Raw genomic sequence first — 25,164 nt, forward strand, 5'->3', positions numbered from 1 at the left:
TCATGCGAAAAGGCTAAAAGAAATGTTTCACGTTTGTTACACTCAAACAGTTTCTCCTCTCATATGCTGAACTGGTCGCATTGTGGATTTTGGATAAAACATGATTTTGGACAATGTTCATAGAACTCAGCTTAAAACGTACTTGCAGACTTGAAAACCCTTGCCTATTGTAGAGCGCGCCTCCTACTTCCACTGCTGAACGAAAACCCATGATTTTGGACCCTGTTTTCATGCGAAAAGGCTAAAAGAAATGTTTCACGTTTGTTACACTCAAACAGTGTCTCCTCTCATATGCTGAACTGGTCGCATTGTGGATTTTGGTTAAAACATGATTTTGGACAATGTTCATGGAACAAAGCTTAAAACGTACTTGCAGACTTGAAAACCCTTGCCTATTGTAGAGCGCACCTCCTACTTCCACTGCTGAATGAAAACCCATTATTTTGGACCCTGTTTTCATGCAAAAAGGCTAAAAGAAATGTTTCACGTTTGTTACACTCAAACAGTGTCTACTCTCATATGCTGAACTGGTCGCATTGTGGATTTTGGTTAAAACATGATTTTGGACAATGTTCATGGAACTCAGCTTAAAACGTACTTGCAGACTTGAAAACCCTTGCCTATTGTAGAGCGCGCCTCCTACTTCCACTGCTGAACGAAAACCCATGATTTTGGACCCTGTTTTCATGCGAAAAGGCTAAAAGAATTGTTTCACGTTTGTTACACTCAAACAGTGTCTCCTGTCATATGCTGATCTGGTCGCAATGTGGATTTGGCCTAAAACATGATTTTGGACAATGTTCATGGAACTCAGCTTAAAACGTACTTGCAGACTTGAAAACCCTTGCCTATTGTAGAGCGCGCCTCCTACTTCCACTGCTGAACGAAAACCCATGATTTTGGACCCTGTTTTCATGCGAAAAGGCTAAAAGAAATGTTTCACGTTTGTTACACTCAAACAGTTTCTCCTCTCATATGCTGAACTGGTCGCATTGTGGATTTTGGATAAAACATGATTTTGGACAATGTTCATGGAACTCAGCTGAAAACGTACTTGCAGACTTGAAAACCCTTGCCTATTGTAGAGCGCACCTCCTACTTCCACTGCTGAACGAAAACCCATGATTTTGGACCCTGTTTTCATGCGAAAGGGCTAAAAGAAATGTTTCACGTTTGTTACACTCAAACAGTGTCTCCTCTCATATGCTGAACTGGTCGCATTGTGGATTTTGGTTAAAACATGATTTTGGACAATGTTCATGGAACAAAGCTTAAAACGTACTTGCAGACTTGAAAACCCGTGCCTATTGTAGAGCGCGCCTCCTACTTCCACTGCTGAATGAAAACCCATTATTTTGGACCCTGTTTTCATGCAAAAAGGCTAAAAGAAATGTTTCACGTTTGTTACACTCAAACAGTGTCTCCTGTCATATGCTGATCTGGTCGCAATGTGGATTTGGCCTAAAACATGATTTTGGACAATGTTCATGGAACTCAGCTTAAAACGTACTTGCAGACTTGAAAACCCTTGCCTATTGTAGAGCGCGCCTCCTACTTCCACTGCTGAACGAAAACCCATGATTTTGGACCCTGTTTTCATGCGAAAAGGCTAAAAGAAATGTTTCACGTTTGTTACACTCAAACAGTTTCTCCTCTCATATGCTGAACTGGTCGCATTGTGGATTTTGGATAAAACATGATTTTGGACAATGTTCATGGAACTCAGCTTAAAACGTACTTGCAGACTTGAAAACCCTTGCCTATTGTAGAGCGCGCCTCCTACTTCCACTGCTGAACGAAAACCCATGATTTTGGACCCTGTTTTCATGCGAAAAGGCTAAAAGAAATGTTTCACGTTTGTTACACTCAAACAGTGTCTCCTCTCATATGCTGAACTGGTCGCATTGTGGATTTTGGTTAAAACATGATTTTGGACAATGTTCATGGAACAAAGCTTAAAACGTACTTGCAGACTTGAAAACCCTTGCCTATTGTAGAGCGCACCTCCTACTTCCACTGCTGAATGAAAACCCATTATTTTGGACCCTGTTTTCATGCAAAAAGGCTAAAAGAAATGTTTCACGTTTGTTACACTCAAACAGTGTCTCCTCTCATATGCTGAACTGGTCGCATTGTGGATTTTGGTTAAAACATGATTTTGGACAATGTTCATGGAACAAAGCTTAAAACGTACTTGCAGACTTGAAAACCCTTGCCTATTGTAGAGCGCACCTCCTACTTCCACTGCTGAATGAAAACCCATTATTTTGGACCCTGTTTTCATGCAAAAAGGCTAAAAGAAATGTTTCACGTTTGTTACACTCAAACAGTGTTTCCTCTCATATGCTGAACTGGTCGCATTGTGGATTTTGGATAAAACATGATTTTGGACAATGTTCATGGAACTCAGCTTAAAACGTACTTGCAGACTTGAAAACCCTTGCCTATTGTAGAGCGCACCTCCTACTTCCACTGCTGAACGAAAACCCATGATTTTGGACCCTGTTTTCATGCGAAAAGGCTAAAAGAAATGTTTCACGTTTGTTACACTCAAACAGTGTCTCCTCTCATATGCTGAACTGGTCGCATTGTGGATTTTGGTTAAAACATGATTTTGGACAATGTTCATGGAACTCAGCTGAAAACGTACTTGCAGACTTGAAAACCCTTGCCTATTGTAGAGCGCGCCTCCTACTTCCAGTGCTGAACGAAAACCCATGATTTTGGACCCTGTTTTCATGCGAAAAGGCTAAAAGAAATGTTTCACGTTTGTTACACTCAAACAGTGTCTCCTCTCATATGCTGAACTGGTCGCATTGTGGATTTTGGTTAAAACATGATTTTGGACAATGTTCATGGAACTCAGCTGAAAACGTACTTGCAGACTTTAAAACCCTTGCCTATTGTAGAGCGCGCCTCCTACTTCCACTGCTGAACGAAAACCCATGATTTTGGACCCTGTTTTCATGCGAAAAGGCTAAAAGAAATGTTTCACGTTTGTTACACTCAAACAGTGTCTCCTGTCATATGCTGATCTGGTCGCAATGTGGATTTGGCCTAAAACATGATTTTGGACAATAGTCATGGAACTCAGCTTAAAACGTTCTTGCAGACTTGAAAACCCTTGCCTATTGTAGAGCGCACCTCCTACTTCCACTGCTGAACGAAAACCCATGATTTTGGACCCTGTTTTCATGCGAAAGGGCTAAAAGAAATGTTTCACGTTTGTTACACTCAAACAGTGTCTCCTCTCATATGCTGAACTGGTCGCATTGTGGATTTTGGTTAAAACATGATTTTGGACAATGTTCATGGAACTCAGCTTAAAACGTACTTGCAGACTTGAAAACCCTTGCCTATTGTAGAGCGCGCCTCCTACTTCCACTGCTGAACGAAAACCCATGATTTTGGACCCTGTTTTCATGCGAAAAGGCTAAAAGAAATGTTTCACGTTTGTTACACTCAAACAGTTTCTCCTCTCATATGCTGAACTGGTCGCATTGTGGATTTTGGATAAAACATGATTTTGGACAATGTTCATGGAACTCAGCTGAAAACGTACTTGCAGACTTGAAAACCCTTGCCTATTGTAGAGCGCACCTCCTACTTCCACTGCTGAACGAAAACCCATGATTTTGGACCCTGTTTTCATGCGAAAGGGCTAAAAGAAATGTTTCACGTTTGTTACACTCAAACAGTGTCTCCTCTCATATGCTGAACTGGTCGCATTGTGGATTTTGGTTAAAACATGATTTTGGACAATGTTCATGGAACAAAGCTTAAAACGTACTTGCAGACTTGAAAACCCGTGCCTATTGTAGAGCGCGCCTCCTACTTCCACTGCTGAATGAAAACCCATTATTTTGGACCCTGTTTTCATGCAAAAAGGCTAAAAGAAATGTTTCACGTTTGTTACACTCAAACAGTGTCTCCTGTCATATGCTGATCTGGTCGCAATGTGGATTTGGCCTAAAACATGATTTTGGACAATGTTCATGGAACTCAGCTTAAAACGTACTTGCAGACTTGAAAACCCTTGCTGTAGAGCGCACCTCCTACTTCCACTGCTGAACGAAAACCCATGATTTTGGACCCTGTTTTCATGCGAAAGGGCTAAAAGAAATGTTTCACGTTTGTTACACTCAAACAGTGTCTCCTCTCATATGCTGAACTGGTCGCATTGTGGATTTTGGTTAAAACATGATTTTGGACAATGTTCATGGAACTCAGCTGAAAACGTACTTGCAGACTTGAAAACCCTTGCCTATTGTAGAGCGTGCCTCCTACTTCCACTGCTGAACGAAAACCCATGATTTTGGACCCTGTTTTCATGCGAAAAGGCTAAAAGAAATGTTTCACGTTTTTACACTCAAACAGTGTCTCCTGTCATATGCTGATCTGGTCGCAATGTGGATTTGGCCTAAAACATGATTTTGGACAATGTTCATGGAACTCAGCTTAAAACGTACTTGCAGACTTGAAAACCCTTGCCTATTGTAGAGCGCGCCTCCTACTTCCACTGCTGAACGAAAACCCATGATTTTGGACCCTGTTTTCATGCGAAAAGGCTAAAAGAAATGTTTCACGTTTGTTACACTCAAACAGTTTCTCCTCTCATATGCTGAACTGGTCGCATTGTGGATTTTGGTTAAAACATGATTTTGGACAATGTTCATGGAACAAAGCTTAAAACGTACTTGCAGACTTGAAAACCCTTGCCTATTGTAGAGCGCACCTCCTACTTCCACTGCTGAATGAAAACCCATTATTTTGGACCCTGTTTTCATGCAAAAAGGCTAAAAGAAATGTTTCACGTTTGTTACACTCAAACAGTGTTTCCTCTCATATGCTGAATTGGTCGCATTGTGGATTTTGGATAAAACATGATTTTGGACAATGTTCATGGAACTCAGCTTAAAACGTACTTGCAGACTTGAAAACCCTTGCCTATTGTAGAGCGCGCCTCCTACTTCCACTGCTGAACGAAAACCCATGATTTTGGACCCTGTTTTCATGCGAAAAGGCTAAAAGAAATGTTTCACGTTTGTTACACTCAAACAGTTTCTCCTCTCATATGCTGAACTGGTCGCATTGTGGATTTTGGATAAAACATGATTTTGGACAATGTTCATGGAACTCAGCTTAAAACGTACTTGCAGACTTGAAAACCCTTGCCTATTGTAGAGCGCGCCTCCTACTTCCACTGCTGAACGAAAACCCATGATTTTGGACCCTGTTTTCATGCGAAAAGGCTAAAAGAAATGTTTCACGTTTGTTACACTCAAACAGTGTCTCCTCTCATATGCTGAACTGGTCGCATTGTGGATTTTGGTTAAAACATGATTTTGGACAATGTTCATGGAACAAAGCTTAAAACGTACTTGCAGACTTGAAAACCCTTGCCTATTGTAGAGCGCACCTCCTACTTCCACTGCTGAATGAAAACCCATTATTTTGGACCCTGTTTTCATGCAAAAAGGCTAAAAGAAATGTTTCACGTTTGTTACACTCAAACAGTGTTTCCTCTCATATGCTGAACTGGTCGCATTGTGGATTTTGGATAAAACATGATTTTGGACAATGTTCATGGAACTCAGCTTAAAACGTACTTGCAGACTTGAAAACCCTTGCCTATTGTAGAGCGCGCCTCCTACTTCCACTGCTGAACGAAAACCCATGATTTTGGACCCTGTTTTCATGCGAAAAGGCTAAAAGAAATGTTTCACGTTTGTTACACTCAAACAGTTTCTCCTCTCATATGCTGAACTGGTCGCATTGTGGATTTTGGATAAAACATGATTTTGGACAATGTTCATGGAACTCAGCTTAAAACGTACTTGCAGACTTGAAAACCCTTGCCTATTGTAGAGCGCGCCTCCTACTTCCACTGCTGAACGAAAACCCATGATTTTGGACCCTGTTTTCATGCGAAAAGGCTAAAAGAAATGTTTCACGTTTGTTACACTCAAACAGTGTCTCCTCTCATATGCTGAACTGGTCGCATTGTGGATTTTGGTTAAAACATGATTTTGGACAATGTTCATGGAACAAAGCTTAAAACGTACTTGCAGACTTGAAAACCCTTGCCTATTGTAGAGCGCACCTCCTACTTCCACTGCTGAATGAAAACCCATTATTTTGGACCCTGTTTTCATGCAAAAAGGCTAAAAGAAATGTTTCACGTTTGTTACACTCAAACAGTGTCTCCTCTCATATGCTGAACTGGTCGCATTGTGGATTTTGGTTAAAACATGATTTTGGACAATGTTCATGGAACAAAGCTTAAAACGTACTTGCAGACTTGAAAACCCTTGCCTATTGTAGAGCGCACCTCCTACTTCCACTGCTGAATGAAAACCCATTATTTTGGACCCTGTTTTCATGCAAAAAGGCTAAAAGAAATGTTTCACGTTTGTTACACTCAAACAGTGTTTCCTCTCATATGCTGAACTGGTCGCATTGTGGATTTTGGATAAAACATGATTTTGGACAATGTTCATGGAACTCAGCTTAAAAAGTACTTGCAGACTTGAAAACCCTTGCCTATTGTAGAGCGCGCCTCCTACTTCCACTGCTGAACGAAAACCCATGATTTTGGACCCTGTTTTCATGCGAAAAGGCTAAAAGAAATGTTTCACGTTTGTTACACTCAAACAGTTTCTCCTCTCATATGCTGAACTGGTCGCATTGTGGATTTTGGATAAAACATGATTTTGGACAATGTTCATAGAACTCAGCTTAAAACGTACTTGCAGACTTGAAAACCCTTGCCTATTGTAGAGCGCGCCTCCTACTTCCACTGCTGAACGAAAACCCATGATTTTGGACCCTGTTTTCATGCGAAAAGGCTAAAAGAAATGTTTCACGTTTGTTACACTCAAACAGTGTCTCCTCTCATATGCTGAACTGGTCGCATTGTGGATTTTGGTTAAAACATGATTTTGGACAATGTTCATGGAACAAAGCTTAAAACGTACTTGCAGACTTGAAAACCCTTGCCTATTGTAGAGCGCACCTCCTACTTCCACTGCTGAATGAAAACCCATTATTTTGGACCCTGTTTTCATGCAAAAAGGCTAAAAGAAATGTTTCACGTTTGTTACACTCAAACAGTGTCTCCTCTCATATGCTGAACTGGTCGCATTGTGGATTTTGGTTAAAACATGATTTTGGACAATGTTCATGGAACAAAGCTTAAAACGTACTTGCAGACTTGAAAACCCTTGCCTATTGTAGAGCGCACCTCCTACTTCCACTGCTGAACGAAAACCCATGATTTTGGACCCTGTTTTCATGCGAAAAGGCTAAAAGAAATGTTTCACGTTTGTTACACTCAAACAGTGTCTCCTCTCATATGCTGAACTGGTCGCATTGTGGATTTTGGTTAAAACATGATTTTGGACAATGTTCATGGAACTCAGCTTAAAACGTACTTGCAGACTTGAAAACCCTTGCCTATTGTAGAGCGCGCCTCCTACTTCCACTGCTGAACGAAAACCCATGATTTTGGACCCTGTTTTCATGCGAAAAGGCTAAAAGAAATGTTTCACGTTTGTTACACTCAAACAGTGTCTCCTCTCATATGCTGAACTGGTCGCATTGTGGATTTTGGTTAAAACATGATTTTGGACAATGTTCATGGAACAAAGCTTAAAACGTACTTGCAGACTTGAAAACCCTTGCCTATTGTAGAGCGCACCTCCTACTTCCACTGCTGAATGAAAACCCATTATTTTGGACCCTGTTTTCATGCAAAAAGGCTAAAAGAAATGTTTCACGTTTGTTACACTCAAACAGTGTCTCCTCTCATATGCTGAACTGGTCGCATTGTGGATTTTGGTTAAAACATGATTTTGGACAATGTTCATGGAACAAAGCTTAAAACGTACTTGCAGACTTGAAAACCCTTGCCTATTGTAGAGCGCACCTCCTACTTCCACTGCTGAATGAAAACCCATTATTTTGGACCCTGTTTTCATGCAAAAAGGCTAAAAGAAATGTTTCACGTTTGTTACACTCAAACAGTGTTTCCTCTCATATGCTGAACTGGTCGCATTGTGGATTTTGGATAAAACATGATTTTGGACAATGTTCATGGAACTCAGCTTAAAACGTACTTGCAGACTTGAAAACCCTTGCCTATTGTAGAGCGCGCCTCCTACTTCCACTGCTGAACGAAAACCCATGATTTTGGACCCTGTTTTCATGCAAAAAGGCTAAAAGAAATGTTTCACGTTTGTTACACTCAAACAGTGTTTCCTCTCATATGCTGAACTGGTCGCATTGTGGATTTTGGTTAAAACATGATTTTGGACAATGTTCATGGAACTCAGCTTAAAACGTACTTGCAGACTTGAAAACCCTTGCCTATTGTAGAGCGCGCCTCCTACTTCCACTGCTGAACGAAAACCCATGATTTTGGACCCTGTTTTCATGCGAAAAGGCTAAAAGAAATGTTTCACGTTTGTTACACTCAAACAGTTTCTCCTCTCATATGCTGAACTGGTCGCATTGTGGATTTTGGATAAAACATGATTTTGGACAATGTTCATGGAACTCAGCTTAAAACGTACTTGCAGACTTGAAAACCCTTGCCTATTGTAGAGCGCGCCTCCTACTTCCACTGCTGAACGAAAACCCATGATTTTGGACCCTGTTTTCATGCGAAAAGGCTAAAAGAAATGTTTCACGTTTGTTACACTCAAACAGTGTCTCCTCTCATATGCTGAACTGGTCGCATTGTGGATTTTGGTTAAAACATGATTTTGGACAATGTTCATGGAACAAAGCTTAAAACGTACTTGCAGACTTGAAAACCCTTGCCTATTGTAGAGCGCACCTCCTACTTCCACTGCTGAATGAAAACCCATTATTTTGGACCCTGTTTTCATGCAAAAAGGCTAAAAGAAATGTTTCACGTTTGTTACACTCAAACAGTGTCTCCTCTCATATGCTGAACTGGTCGCATTGTGGATTTTGGTTAAAACATGATTTTGGACAATGTTCATGGAACAAAGCTTAAAACGTACTTGCAGACTTGAAAACCCTTGCCTATTGTAGAGCGCACCTCCTACTTCCACTGCTGAATGAAAACCCATTATTTTGGACCCTGTTTTCATGCAAAAAGGCTAAAAGAAATGTTTCACGTTTGTTACACTCAAACAGTGTTTCCTCTCATATGCTGAACTGGTCGCATTGTGGATTTTGGATAAAACATGATTTTGGACAATGTTCATGGAACTCAGCTTAAAACGTACTTGCAGACTTGAAAACCCTTGCCTATTGTAGAGCGCGCCTCCTACTTCCACTGCTGAACGAAAACCCATGATTTTGGACCCTGTTTTCATGCGAAAAGGCTAAAAGAAATGTTTCACGTTTGTTACACTCAAACAGTTTCTCCTCTCATATGCTGAACTGGTCGCATTGTGGATTTTGGATAAAACATGATTTTGGACAATGTTCATAGAACTCAGCTTAAAACGTACTTGCAGACTTGAAAACCCTTGCCTATTGTAGAGCGCGCCTCCTACTTCCACTGCTGAACGAAAACCCATGATTTTGGACCCTGTTTTCATGCGAAAAGGCTAAAAGAAATGTTTCACGTTTGTTACACTCAAACAGTGTCTCCTCTCATATGCTGAACTGGTCGCATTGTGGATTTTGGTTAAAACATGATTTTGGACAATGTTCATGGAACAAAGCTTAAAACGTACTTGCAGACTTGAAAACCCTTGCCTATTGTAGAGCGCACCTCCTACTTCCACTGCTGAATGAAAACCCATTATTTTGGACCCTGTTTTCATGCAAAAAGGCTAAAAGAAATGTTTCACGTTTGTTACACTCAAACAGTGTCTCCTCTCATATGCTGAACTGGTCGCATTGTGGATTTTGGTTAAAACATGATTTTGGACAATGTTCATGGAACAAAGCTTAAAACGTACTTGCAGACTTGAAAACCCTTGCCTATTGTAGAGCGCACCTCCTACTTCCACTGCTGAATGAAAACCCATTATTTTGGACCCTGTTTTCATGCAAAAAGGCTAAAAGAAATGTTTCACGTTTGTTACACTCAAACAGTGTTTCCTCTCATATGCTGAACTGGTCGCATTGTGGATTTTGGATAAAACATGATTTTGGACAATGTTCATGGAACTCAGCTTAAAACGTACTTGCAGACTTGAAAACCCTTGCCTATTGTAGAGCGCGCCTCCTACTTCCACTGCTGAACGAAAACCCATGATTTTGGACCCTGTTTTCATGCGAAAAGGCTAAAAGAAGTGTTTCACGTTTGTTACACTCAAACAGTTTCTCCTCTCATATGCTGAACTGGTCGCATTGTGGATTTTGGATAAAACATGATTTTGGACAATGTTCATGGAACTCAGCTTAAAACGTACTTGCAGACTTGAAAACCCTTGCCTATTGTAGAGCGCGCCTCCTACTTCCACTGCTGAACGAAAACCCATGATTTTGGACCCTGTTTTCATGCGAAAAGGCTAAAAGAAATGTTTCACGTTTGTTACACTCAAACAGTGTCTCCTCTCATATGCTGAACTGGTCGCATTGTGGATTTTGGTTAAAACATGATTTTGGACAATGTTCATGGAACAAAGCTTAAAACGTACTTGCAGACTTGAAAACCCTTGCCTATTGTAGAGCGCACCTCCTACTTCCACTGCTGAATGAAAACCCATTATTTTGGACCCTGTTTTCATGCAAAAAGGCTAAAAGAAATGTTTCACGTTTGTTACACTCAAACAGTGTCTCCTCTCATATGCTGAACTGGTCGCATTGTGGATTTTGGTTAAAACATGATTTTGGACAATGTTCATGGAACAAAGCTTAAAACGTACTTGCAGACTTGAAAACCCTTGCCTATTGTAGAGCGCACCTCCTACTTCCACTGCTGAATGAAAACCCATTATTTTGGACCCTGTTTTCATGCAAAAAGGCTAAAAGAAATGTTTCACGTTTGTTACACTCAAACAGTGTTTCCTCTCATATGCTGAACTGGTCGCATTGTGGATTTTGGATAAAACATGATTTTGGACAATGTTCATGGAACTCAGCTTAAAACGTACTTGCAGACTTGAAAACCCTTGCCTATTGTAGAGCGCGCCTCCTACTTCCACTGCTGAACGAAAACCCATGATTTTGGACCCTGTTTTCATGCGAAAAGGCTAAAAGAAATGTTTCACGTTTGTTACACTCAAACAGTTTCTCCTCTCATATGCTGAACTGGTCGCATTGTGGATTTTGGATAAAACATGATTTTGGACAATGTTCATAGAACTCAGCTTAAAACGTACTTGCAGACTTGAAAACCCTTGCCTATTGTAGAGCGCGCCTCCTACTTCCACTGCTGAACGAAAACCCATGATTTTGGACCCTGTTTTCATGCGAAAAGGCTAAAAGAAATGTTTCACGTTTGTTACACTCAAACAGTGTCTCCTCTCATATGCTGAACTGGTCGCATTGTGGATTTTGGTTAAAACATGATTTTGGACAATGTTCATGGAACAAAGCTTAAAACGTACTTGCAGACTTGAAAACCCTTGCCTATTGTAGAGCGCACCTCCTACTTCCACTGCTGAATGAAAACCCATTATTTTGGACCCTGTTTTCATGCAAAAAGGCTAAAAGAAATGTTTCACGTTTGTTACACTCAAACAGTGTCTCCTCTCATATGCTGAACTGGTCGCATTGTGGATTTTGGTTAAAACATGATTTTGGACAATGTTCATGGAACTCAGCTTAAAACGTACTTGCAGACTTGAAAACCCTTGCCTATTGTAGAGCGCGCCTCCTACTTCCACTGCTGAACGAAAACCCATGATTTTGGACCCTGTTTTCATGCGAAAAGGCTAAAAGAATTGTTTCACGTTTGTTACACTCAAACAGTGTCTCCTGTCATATGCTGATCTGGTCGCAATGTGGATTTGGCCTAAAACATGATTTTGGACAATGTTCATGGAACTCAGCTTAAAACGTACTTGCAGACTTGAAAACCCTTGCCTATTGTAGAGCGCGCCTCCTACTTCCACTGCTGAACGAAAACCCATGATTTTGGACCCTGTTTTCATGCGAAAAGGCTAAAAGAAATGTTTCACGTTTGTTACACTCAAACAGTGTCTCCTCTCATATGCTGAACTGGTCGCATTGTGGATTTTGGTTAAAACATGATTTTGGACAATGTTCATGGAACTCAGCTGAAAACGTACTTGCAGACTTGAAAACCCTTGCCTATTGTAGAGCGCGCCTCCTACTTCCAGTGCTGAACGAAAACCCATGATTTTGGACCCTGTTTTCATGCGAAAAGGCTAAAAGAAATGTTTCACGTTTGTTACACTCAAACAGTGTCTCCTCTCATATGCTGAACTGGTCGCATTGTGGATTTTGGTTAAAACATGATTTTGGACAATGTTCATGGAACTCAGCTGAAAACGTACTTGCAGACTTTAAAACCCTTGCCTATTGTAGAGCGCGCCTCCTACTTCCACTGCTGAACGAAAACCCATGATTTTGGACCCTGTTTTCATGCGAAAAGGCTAAAAGAAATGTTTCACGTTTGTTACACTCAAACAGTGTCTCCTGTCATATGCTGATCTGGTCGCAATGTGGATTTGGCCTAAAACATGATTTTGGACAATAGTCATGGAACTCAGCTTAAAACGTTCTTGCAGACTTGAAAACCCTTGCCTATTGTAGAGCGCACCTCCTACTTCCACTGCTGAACGAAAACCCATGATTTTGGACACTGTTTTCATGCGAAAGGGCTAAAAGAAATGTTTCACGTTTGTTACACTCAAACAGTGTCTCCTCTCATATGCTGAACTGGTCGCATTGTGGATTTTGGTTAAAACATGATTTTGGACAATGTTCATGGAACTCAGCTTAAAACGTACTTGCAGACTTGAAAACCCTTGCCTATTGTAGAGCGCGCCTCCTACTTCCACTGCTGAACGAAAACCCATGATTTTGGACCCTGTTTTCATGCGAAAAGGCTAAAAGAAATGTTTCACGTTTGTTACACTCAAACAGTTTCTCCTCTCATATGCTGAACTGGTCGCATTGTGGATTTTGGATAAAACATGATTTTGGACAATGTTCATGGAACTCAGCTGAAAACGTACTTGCAGACTTGAAAACCCTTGCCTATTGTAGAGCGCACCTCCTACTTCCACAGCTGAACGAAAACCCATGATTTTGGACCCTGTTTTCATGCGAAAGGGCTAAAAGAAATGTTTCACGTTTGTTACACTCAAACAGTGTCTCCTCTCATATGCTGAACTGGTCGCATTGTGGATTTTGGTTAAAACATGATTTTGGACAATGTTCATGGAACAAAGCTTAAAACGTACTTGCAGACTTGAAAACCCGTGCCTATTGTAGAGCGCGCCTCCTACTTCCACTGCTGAATGAAAACCCATTATTTTGGACCCTGTTTTCATGCAAAAAGGCTAAAAGAAATGTTTCACGTTTGTTACACTCAAACAGTGTCTCCTGTCATATGCTGATCTGGTCGCAATGTGGATTTGGCCTAAAACATGATTTTGGACAATGTTCATGGAACTCAGCTTAAAACGTACTTGCAGACTTGAAAACCCTTGCTGTAGAGCGCACCTCCTACTTCCACTGCTGAACGAAAACCCATGATTTTGGACCCTGTTTTCATGCGAAAGGGCTAAAAGAAATGTTTCACGTTTGTTACACTCAAACAGTGTCTCCTCTCATATGCTGAACTGGTCGCATTGTGGATTTTGGTTAAAACATGATTTTGGACAATGTTCATGGAACTCAGCTGAAAACGTACTTGCAGACTTGAAAACCCTTGCCTATTGTAGAGCGCGCCTCCTACTTCCACTGCTGAACGAAAACCCATGATTTTGGACCCTGTTTTCATGCGAAAAGGCTAAAAGAAATGTTTCACGTTTGTTACACTCAAACAGTGTCTCCTGTCATATGCTGATCTGGTCGCAATGTGGATTTGGCCTAAAACATGATTTTGGACAATAGTCATGGAACTCAGCTTAAAACGTTCTTGCAGACTTGAAAACCCTTGCCTATTGTAGAGCGCACCTCCTACTTCCACTGCTGAACGAAAACCCATGATTTTGGACACTGTTTTCATGCGAAAGGGCTAAAAGAAATGTTTCACGTTTGTTACACTCAAACAGTGTCTCCTCTCATATGCTGAACTGGTCGCATTGTGGATTTTGGTTAAAACATGATTTTGGACAATGTTCATGGAACTCAGCTTAAAACGTACTTGCAGACTTGAAAACCCTTGCCTATTGTAGAGCGCGCCTCCTACTTCCACTGCTGAACGAAAACCCATGATTTTGGACCCTGTTTTCATGCGAAAAGGCTAAAAGAAATGTTTCACGTTTGTTACACTCAAACAGTTTCTCCTCTCATATGCTGAACTGGTCGCATTGTGGATTTTGGATAAAACATGATTTTGGACAATGTTCATGGAACTCAGCTGAAAACGTACTTGCAGACTTGAAAACCCTTGCCTATTGTAGAGCGCACCTCCTACTTCCACTGCTGAACGAAAACCCATGATTTTGGACCCTGTTTTCATGCGAAAGGGCTAAAAGAAATGTTTCACGTTTGTTACACTCAAACAGTGTCTCCTCTCATATGCTGAACTGGTCGCATTGTGGATTTTGGTTAAAACATGATTTTGGACAATGTTCATGGAACAAAGCTTAAAACGTACTTGCAGACTTGAAAACCCGTGCCTATTGTAGAGCGCGCCTCCTACTTCCACTGCTGAATGAAAACCCATTATTTTGGACCCTGTTTTCATGCAAAAAGGCTAAAAGAAATGTTTCACGTTTGTTACACTCAAACAGTGTCTCCTGTCATATGCTGATCTGGTCGCAATGTGGATTTGGCCTAAAACATGATTTTGGACAATGTTCATGGAACTCAGCTTAAAACGTACTTGCAGACTTGAAAACCCTTGCTGTAGAGCGCACCTCCTACTTCCACTGCTGAACGAAAACCCATGATTTTGGACCCTGTTTTCATGCGAAAGGGCTAAAAGAAATGTTTCACGTTTGTTACACTCAAACAGTGTCTCCTCTCATATGCTGAACTGGTCGCATTGTGGATTTTGGTTAAAACATGATTTTGGACAATGTTCATGGAACTCAGCTGAAAACGTACTTGCAGACTTGAAAACCCTTGCCTATTGTAGAGCGCGCCTCCTACTTCCACTGCTGAACGAAAACCCATGATTTTGGACCCTGTTTTCATGCGAAAAGGCTAAAAGAAATGTTTCACGTTTGTTACACTCAAACAGTGTCTCCTGTCATATGCTGATCTGGTCGCAATGTGGATTTGGCCTAAAACATGATTTTGGACAATAGTCATGGAACTCAGCTTAAAACGTTCTTGCAGACTTGAAAACCCTTGACTATTGTAGAGCGCACCTCCTACTTCCACTGCTGAACGAAAACCCATGATTTTGGACACTGTTTTCATGCGAAAGGGCTAAAAGAAATGTTTCACGTTTGTTACACTCAAACAGTGTCTCCTCTCATATGCTGAACTGGTCGCATTGTGGATTTTGGTTAAAACATGATTTTGGACAATGTTCATGGAACTCAGCTTAAAACGTACTTGCAGACTTGAAAACCCTTGCCTATTGTAGAGCGCGCCTCCTACTTCCACTGCTGAACGAAAACCCATGATTTTGGACCCTGTTTTCATGCGAAAAGGCTAAAAGAAATGTTTCACGTTTGTTACACTCAAACAGTTTCTCCTCTCATATGCTGAACTGGTCGCATTGTGGATTTTGGATAAAACATGATTTTGGACAATGTTCATGGAACTCAGCTGAAAACGTACTTGCAGACTTGAAAACCCTTGCCTATTGTAGAGCGCACCTCCTACTTCCACTGCTGAACGAAAACCCATGATTTTGGACCCTGTTTTCATGCGAAAGGGCTAAAAGAAATGTTTCACGTTTGTTACACTCAAACAGTGTCTCCTCTCATATGCTGAACTGGTCGCATTGTGGATTTTGGTTAAAACATGATTTTGGACAATGTTCATGGAACAAAGCTTAAAACGTACTTGCAGACTTGAAAACCCGTGCCTATTGTAGAGCGCGCCTCCTACTTCCACTGCTGAATGAAAACCCATTATTTTGGACCCTGTTTTCATGCAAAAAGGCTAAAAGAAATGTTTCACGTTTGTTACACTCAAACAGTGTCTCCTGTCATATGCTGATCTGGTCGCAATGTGGATTTGGCCTAAAACATGATTTTGGACAATGTTCATGGAACTCAGCTTAAAACGTACTTGCAGACTTGAAAACCCTTGCTGTAGAGCGCACCTCCTACTTCCACTGCTGAACGAAAACCCATGATTTTGGACCCTGTTTTCATGCGAAAGGGCTAAAAGAAATGTTTCACGTTTGTTACACTCAAACAGTGTCTCCTCTCATATGCTGAACTGGTCGCATTGTGGATTTTGGTTAAAACATGATTTTGGACAATGTTCATGGAACTCAGCTGAAAACGTACTTGCAGACTTGAAAACCCTTGCCTATTGTAGAGCGTGCCTCCTACTTCCACTGCTGAACGAAAACCCATGATTTTGGACCCTGTTTTCATGCGAAAAGGCTAAAAGAAATGTTTCACGTTTTTACACTCAAACAGTGTCTCCTGTCATATGCTGATCTGGTCGCAATGTGGATTTGGCCTAAAACATGATTTTGGACAATGTTCATGGAACTCAGCTTAAAACGTACTTGCAGACTTGAAAACCCTTGCCTATTGTAGAGCGCGCCTCCTACTTCCACTGCTGAACGAAAACCCATGATTTTGGACCCTGTTTTCATGCGAAAAGGCTAAAAGAAATGTTTCACGTTTGTTACACTCAAACAGTTTCTCCTCTCATATGCTGAACTGGTCGCATTGTGGATTTTGGATAAAACATGATTTTGGACAATGTTCATGGAACTCAGCTTAAAACGTACTTGCAGACTTGAAAACCCTTGCCTATTGTAGAGCGCGCCTCCTACTTCCACTGCTGAACGAAAACCCATGATTTTGGACCCTGTTTTCATGCGAAAAGGCTAAAAGAAATGTTTCACGTTTGTTACACTCAAACAGTGTCTCCTCTCATATGCTGAACTGGTCGCATTGTGGATTTTGGTTAAAACATGATTTTGGACAATGTTCATGGAACAAAGCTTAAAACGTACTTGCAGACTTGAAAACCCTTGCCTATTGTAGAGCGCACCTCCTACTTCCACTGCTGAATGAAAACCCATTATTTTGGACCCTGTTTTCATGCAAAAAGGCTAAAAGAAATGTTTCACGTTTGTTACACTCAAACAGTGTCTCCTCTCATATGCTGAACTGGTCGCATTGTGGATTTTGGTTAAAACATGATTTTGGACAATGTTCATGGAACAAAGCTTAAAACGTACTTGCAGACTTGAAAACCCTTGCCTATTGTAGAGCGCACCTCCTACTTCCACTGCTGAATGAAAACCCATTATTTTGGACCCTGTTTTCATGCAAAAAGGCTAAAAGAAATGTTTCACGTTTGTTACACTCAAACAGTTTCTCCTCTCATATGCTGAACTGGTCGCATTGTGGATTTTGGATAAAACATGATTTTGGACAATGTTCATGGAACTCAGCTTAAAACGTACTTGCAGACTTGAAAACCCTTGCCTATTGTAGAGCGCGCCTCCTACTTCCACTGCTGAACGAAAACCCATGATTTTGGACCCTGTTTTCATGCGAAAAGGCTAAAAGAAATGTTTCACGTTTGTTACACTCAAACAGTGTCTCCTCTCATATGCTGAACTGGTCGCATTGTGGATTTTGGTTAAAACATGATTTTGGACAATGTTCATGGAACAAAGCTTAAAACGTACTTGCAGACTTGAAAACCCTTGCCTATTGTAGAGAGCACCTCCTACTTCCACTGCTGAATGAAAACCCATTATTTTGGACCCTGTTTTCATGCAAAAAGGCTAAAAGAAATGTTTCACGTTTGTTACACTCAAACAGTGTCTCCTCTCATATGCTGAACTGGTCGCATTGTGGATTTTGGTTAAAACATGATTTTGGACAATGTTCATGGAACAAAGCTTAAAACGTACTTGCAGACTTGAAAACCCTTGCCTATTGTAGAGCGCGCCTCCTACTTCCACTGCTGAACGAAAACCCATGATTTTGGACCCTGTTTTCATGCGAAAAGGCTAAAAGAAATGTTTCACGTTTGTTACACTCAAACAGTGTCTCCTGTCATATGCTGATCTGGTCGCAATGTGGATTTGGCCTAAAACATGATTTTGGACAATAGTCATGGAACTCAGCTTAAAACGTTCTTGCAGACTTGAAAACCCTTGCCTATTGTAGAGCGCACCTCCTACTTCCACTGCTGAACGAAAACCCATGATTTTGGACACTGTTTTCATGCGAAAGGGCTAAAAGAAATGTTTCACGTTTGTTACACTCAAACAGTGTCTCCTCTCATATGCTGAACTGGTCGCATTGTGGATTTTGGTTAAAACATGATTTTGGACAATGTTCATGGAACTCAGCTGAAAACGTACTTGCAGACTTGAAAACCCTTGCCTATTGTAGAGCGCACCTCCTACTTCCACTGCTGAACGAAAACCCATGATTTTGGACCCTGTTTTCATGCGAAAGGGCTAAAAGAAATGTTTCACGTTTGTTACACTCAAACAGTGTCTCCTCTCATATGCTGAACTGGTCGCATTGTGGATTTTGGTTAAAACATGATTTTGGACAATGTTCATGGAACAAAGCTTAAAACGTACTTGCAGACTTGAAAACCCGTGCCTATTGTAGAGCGCGCCTCCTACTTCCACTGCTGAATGAAAACCCATTATTTTGGACCCTGTTTTCATGCAAAAAGGCTAAAAGAAATGTTTCACGTTTGTTACACTCAAACAGTGTCTCCTGTCATATGCTGATCTGGTCGCAATGTGGATTTGGCCTAAAACATGATTTTGGACAATGTTCATGGAACTCAGCTTAAAACGTACTTGCAGACTTGAAAACCCTTGCTGTAGAGCGCACCTCCTACTTCCACTGCTGAACGAAAACCCATGATTTTGGACCCTGTTTTCATGCGAAAGGGCTAAAAGAAATGTTTCACGTTTGTTACACTCAAACAGTGTCTCCTCTCATATGCTGAACTGGTCGCATTGTGGATTTTGGTTAAAACATGATTTTGGACAATGTTCATGGAACTCAGCTGAAAACGTACTTGCAGACTTGAAAACCCTTGCCTATTGTAGAGCGCGCCTCCTACTTCCACTGCTGAACGAAAACCCATGATTTTGGACCCTGTTTTCATGCGAAAAGGCTAAAAGAAATGTTTCACGTTTGTTACACTCAAACAGTGTCTCCTGTCATATGCTGATCTGGTCGCAATGTGGATTTGGCCTAAAACATGATTTTGGACAATAGTCATGGAACTCAGCTTAAAACGTTCTTGCAGACTTGAAAACCCTTGCCTATTGTAGAGCGCACCTCCTACTTCCACTGCTGAACGAAAACCCATGATTTTGGACACTGTTTTCATGCGAAAGGGCTAAAAGAAATGTTTCACGTTTGTTACACTCAAACAGTGTCTCCTCTCATATGCTGAACTGGTCGCATTGTGGATTTTGGTTAAAACATGATTTTGGACAATGTTCATGGAACTCAGCTTAAAACGTACTTGCAGACTTGAAAACCCTTGCCTATTGTAGAGCGCGCCTCCTACTTCCACTGCTGAACGAAAACCCATGATTTTGGACCCTGTTTTCATGCGAAAAGGATAAAAGAAATGTTTCACGTTTGTTACACTCAAACAGTTTCTCCTCTCATATGCTGAACTGGTCGCATTGTGGATTTTGGATAAAACATGATTTTGGACAATGTTCATGGAACTCAGCTGAAAACGTACTTGCAGACTTGAAAACCCTTGCCTATTGTAGAGCGCACCTCCTACTTCCACTGCTGAACGAAAACCCATGATTTTGGACCCTGTTTTCATGCGAAAGGGCTAAAAGAAATGTTTCACGTTTGTTACACTCAAACAGTGTCTCCTCTCATATGCTGAACTGGTCGCATTGTGGATTTTGGTTAAAACATGATTTTGGACAATGTTCATGGAACAAAGCTTAAAACGTACTTGCAGACTTGAAAACCCGTGCCTATTGTAGAGCGCGCCTCCTACTTCCACTGCTGAATGAAAACCCATTATTTTGGACCCTGTTTTCATGCAAAAAGGCTAAAAGAAATGTTTCACGTTTGTTACACTCAAACAGTGTCTCCTGTCATATGCTGATCTGGTCGCAATGTGGATTTGGCCTAAAACATGATTTTGGACAATGTTCATGGAACTCAGCTTAAAACGTACTTGCAGACTTGAAAACCCTTGCTGTAGAGCGCACCTCCTACTTCCACTGCTGAACGAAAACCCATGATTTTGGACCCTGTTTTCATGCGAAAGGGCTAAAAGAAATGTTTCACGTTTGTTACACTCAAACAGTGTCTCCTCTCATATGCTGAACTGGTCGCATTGTGGATTTTGGTTAAAACATGATTTTGGACAATGTTCATGGAACTCAGCTGAAAACGTACTTGCAGACTTGAAAACCCTTGCCTATTGTAGAGCGTGCCTCCTACTTCCACTGCTGAACGAAAACCCATGATTTTGGACCCTGTTTTCATGCGAAAAGGCTAAAAGAAATGTTTCACGTTTTTACACTCAAACAGTGTCTCCTGTCATATGCTGATCTGGTCGCAATGTGGATTTGGCCTAAAACATGATTTTGGACAATGTTCATGGAACTCAGCTTAAAACGTACTTGCAGACTTGAAAACCCTTGCCTATTGTAGAGCGCGCCTCCTACTTCCACTGCTGAACGAAAACCCATGATTTTGGACCCTGTTTTCATGCGAAAAGGCTAAAAGAAATGTTTCACGTTTGTTACACTCAAACAGTTTCTCCTCTCATATGCTGAACTGGTCGCATTGTGGATTTTGGATAAAACATGATTTTGGACAATGTTCATGGAACTCAGCTTAAAACGTACTTGCAGACTTGAAAACCCTTGCCTATTGTAGAGCGCGCCTCCTACTTCCACTGCTGAACGAAAACCCATGATTTTGGACCCTGTTTTCATGCGAAAGGGCTAAAAGAAATGTTTCACGTTTGTTACACTCAAACAGTGTCTCCTCTCATATGCTGAACTGGTCGCATTGTGGATTTTGGTTAAAACATGATTTTGGACAATGTTCATGGAACTCAGCTGAAAACGTACTTGCAGACTTGAAAACCCTTGCCTATTGTAGAGCGCGCCTCCTACTTCCACTGCTGAACGAAAACCCATGATTTTGGACCCTGTTTTCATGCGAAAAGGCTAAAAGAAATGTTTCACGTTTGTTACACTCAAACAGTGTCTCCTGTCATATGCTGATCTGGTCGCAATGTGGATTTGGCCTAAAACATGATTTTGGACAATAGTCATGGAACTCAGCTTAAAACGTTCTTGCAGACTTGAAAACCCTTGCCTATTGTAGAGCGCACCTCCTACTTCCACTGCTGAACGAAAACCCATGATTTTGGACACTGTTTTCATGCGAAAGGGCTAAAAGAAATGTTTCACGTTTGTTACACTCAAACAGTGTCTCCTCTCATATGCTGAACTGGTCGCATTGTGGATTTTGGTTAAAACATGATTTTGGACAATGTTCATGGAACTCAGCTTAAAACGTACTTGCAGACTTGAAAACCCTTGCCTATTGTAGAGCGCGCCTCCTACTTCCACTGCTGAACGAAAACCCATGATTTTGGACCCTGTTTTCATGCGAAAAGGCTAAAAGAAATGTTTCACGTTTGTTACACTCAAACAGTTTCTCCTCTCATATGCTGAACTGGTCGCATTGTGGATTTTGGATAAAACATGATTTTGGACAATGTTCATGGAACTCAGCTGAAAACGTACTTGCAGACTTGAAAACCCTTGCCTATTGTAGAGCGCACCTCCTACTTCCACTGCTGAACGAAAACCCATGATTTTGGACCCTGTTTTCATGCGAAAGGGCTAAAAGAAATGTTTCACGTTTGTTACACTCAAACAGTGTCTCCTCTCATATGCTGAACTGGTCGCATTGTGGATTTTGGTTAAAACATGATTTTGGACAATGTTCATGGAACAAAGCTTAAAACGTACTTGCAGACTTGAAAACCCGTGCCTATTGTAGAGCGCGCCTCCTACTTCCACTGCTGAATGAAAACCCATTATTTTGGACCCTGTTTTCATGCAAAAAGGCTAAAAGAAATGTTTCACGTTTGTTACACTCAAACAGTGTCTCCTGTCATATGCTGATCTGGTCGCAATGTGGATTTGGCCTAAAACATGATTTTGGACAATGTTCATGGAACTCAGCTTAAAACGTACTTGCAGACTTGAAAACCCTTGCTGTAGAGCGCACCTCCTACTTCCACTGCTGAACGAAAACCCATGATTTTGGACCCTGTTTTCATGCGAAAGGGCTAAAAGAAATGTTTCACGTTTGTTACACTCAAACAGTGTCTCCTCTCATATGCTGAACTGGTCGCATTGTGGATTTTGGTTAAAACATGATTTTGGACAATGTTCATGGAACTCAGCTGAAAACGTACTTGCAGACTTGAAAACCCTTGCCTATTGTAGAGCGTGCCTCCTACTTCCACTGCTGAATGAAAACCCATGATTTTGGACCCTGTTTTCATGCGAAAAGGCTAAAAGAAATGTTTCACGTTTTTACACTCAAACAGTGTCTCCTGTCATATGCTGATCTGGTCGCAATGTGGATTTGGCCTAAAACATGATTTTGGACAATGTTCATGGAACTCAGCTTAAAACGTACTTGCAGACTTGAAAACCCTTGCCTATTGTAGAGCGCGCCTCCTACTTCCACTGCTGAACGAAAACCCATGATTTTGGACCCTGTTTTCATGCGAAAAGGCTAAAAGAAATGTTTCACGTTTGTTACACTCAAACAGTTTCTCCTCTCATATGCTGAACTGGTCGCATTGTGGATTTTGGATAAAACATGATTTTGGACAATGTTCATGGAACTCAGCTTAAAACGTACTTGCAGACTTGAAAACCCTTGCCTATTGTAGAGCGCGCCTCCTACTTCCACTGCTGAACGAAAACCCATGATTTTGGACCCTGTTTTCATGCGAAAAGGCTAAAAGAAATGTTTCACGTTTGTTACACTCAAACAGTGTCTCCTCTCATATGCTGAACTGGTCGCATTGTGGATTTTGGTTAAAACATGATTTTGGACAATGTTCATGGAACAAAGCTTAAAACGTACTTGCAGACTTGAAAACCCTTGCCTATTGTAGAGCGCACCTCCTACTTCCACTGCTGAATGAAAACCCATTATTTTGGACCCTGTTTTCATGCAAAAAGGCTAAAAGAAATGTTTCACGTTTGTTACACTCAAACAGTGTCTCCTCTCATATGCTGAACTGGTCGCATTGTGGATTTTGGTTAAAACATGATTTTGGACAATGTTCATGGAACAAAGCTTAAAACGTACTTGCAGACTTGAAAACCCTTGCCTATTGTAGAGCGCACCTCCTACTTCCACTGCTGAATGAAAACCCATTATTTTGGACCCTGTTTTCATGCAAAAAGGCTAAAAGAAATGTTTCACGTTTGTTACACTCAAACAGTTTCTCCTCTCATATGCTGAACTGGTCGCATTGTGGATTTTGGATAAAACATGATTTTGGACAATGTTCATGGAACTCAGCTTAAAACGTACTTGCAGACTTGAAAACCCTTGCCTATTGTAGAGCGCGCCTCCTACTTCCACTGCTGAACGAAAACCCATGATTTTGGACCCTGTTTTCATGCGAAAAGGCTAAAAGAAATGTTTCACGTTTGTTACACTCAAACAGTGTCTCCTCTCATATGCTGAACTGGTCGCATTGTGGATTTTGGTTAAAACATGATTTTGGACAATGTTCATGGAACAAAGCTTAAAACGTACTTGCAGACTTGAAAACCCTTGCCTATTGTAGAGCGCGCCTCCTACTTCCACTGCTGAACGAAAACCCATGATTTTGGACCCTGTTTTCATGCGAAAAGGCTAAAAGAAATGTTTCACGTTTGTTACACTCAAACAGTGTCTCCTGTCATATGCTGATCTGGTCGCAATGTGGATTTGGCCTAAAACATGATTTTGGACAATAGTCATGGAACTCAGCTTAAAACGTTCTTGCAGACTTGAAAACCCTTGCCTATTGTAGAGCGCACCTCCTACTTCCACTGCTGAACGAAAACCCATGATTTTGGACACTGTTTTCATGCGAAAGGGCTAAAAGAAATGTTTCACGTTTGTTACACTCAAACAGTGTCTCCTCTCATATGCTGAACTGGTCGCATTGTGGATTTTGGTTAAAACATGATTTTGGACAATGTTCATGGAACTCAGCTTAAAACGTACTTGCAGACTTGAAAACCCTTGCCTATTGTAGAGCGCGCCTCCTACTTCCACTGCTGAACGAAAACCCATGATTTTGGACCCTGTTTTCATGCGAAAAGGCTAAAAGAAATGTTTCACGTTTGTTACACTCAAACAGTTTCTCCTCTCATATGCTGAACTGGTCGCATTGTGGATTTTGGATAAAACATGATTTTGGACAATGTTCATGGAACTCAGCTGAAAACGTACTTGCAGACTTGAAAACCCTTGCCTATTGTAGAGCGCACCTCCTACTTCCACTGCTGAACGAAAACCCATGATTTTGGACCCTGTTTTCATGCGAAAGGGCTAAAAGAAATGTTTCACGTTTGTTACACTCAAACAGTGTCTCCTCTCATATGCTGAACTGGTCGCATTGTGGATTTTGGTTAAAACATGATTTTGGACAATGTTCATGGAACAAAGCTTAAAACGTACTTGCAGACTTGAAAACCCGTGCCTATTGTAGAGCGCGCCTCCTACTTCCACTGCTGAATGAAAACCCATTATTTTGGACCCTGTTTTCATGCAAAAAGGCTAAAAGAAATGTTTCACGTTTGTTACACTCAAACAGTGTCTCCTGTCATATGCTGATCTGGTCGCAATGTGGATTTGGCCTAAAACATGATTTTGGACAATG

The sequence above is a fragment of the Coregonus lavaretus genome, assembly GCF_964263955.1.
Source record: "Coregonus lavaretus genome assembly, chromosome: 34".
NCBI classification, from domain to species: Eukaryota; Metazoa; Chordata; class Actinopteri; order Salmoniformes; family Salmonidae; genus Coregonus; species Coregonus lavaretus.